We start from the raw sequence: 592 nt of genomic DNA on the forward strand, positions 1-592 counted from the left end.
TTCCAGGGACAGACAAAAAGATGTTTTTCAATTAAAAAAACATTTCATACATCACTTGCTTAAAACACTGTTTTAGATGTTTAGGACCCCCCAGCACCACCATAAGTGCTATCTTTCCTACAAATTGGTTTATCTTTTTTTTTTTTTTTTTTGGTACCAGGAATCAAACTCACAACCTCATGCTTCCCAGGCAGGTGCTATGCCGCAGAGCTATACCCCACCTCCTATGAATTAGTTCAGAACCAAATTGTCAAGGACTGTTCTATATAATTGTTGGGCGAAAATCATTTCATAATGAAATTGTAATTAGGGCTTGTCCAAGGCCCACTGCTTTGCCATGAGGGTCGGCTGTGATATGCAGGAACGTAATTCTGTGCACCTCTCGTCACAGTTGAGGTCTCAATGGTCCCGTGATGCTGTTATGGCCCAGATTGCATCAGTTGAAGTCATCCTGGTTCCTTGAGAACCCAGTACTAATAAAATCCTGTTTCACCTTGGGGAAAGGACAAACCCTTTCTTAACCTGTCATCTCTCCCCTGTCCTCATCCGTTAGCATCAAATAACCACCACCGTCTGAGTCATCTGATAATCC

This window comes from Chinchilla lanigera, unplaced genomic scaffold, assembly GCF_000276665.1.
Source record: "Chinchilla lanigera isolate Chin_1 unplaced genomic scaffold, ChiLan1.0 scaffold00056, whole genome shotgun sequence".
NCBI classification, from domain to species: domain Eukaryota; kingdom Metazoa; phylum Chordata; class Mammalia; order Rodentia; family Chinchillidae; genus Chinchilla; species Chinchilla lanigera.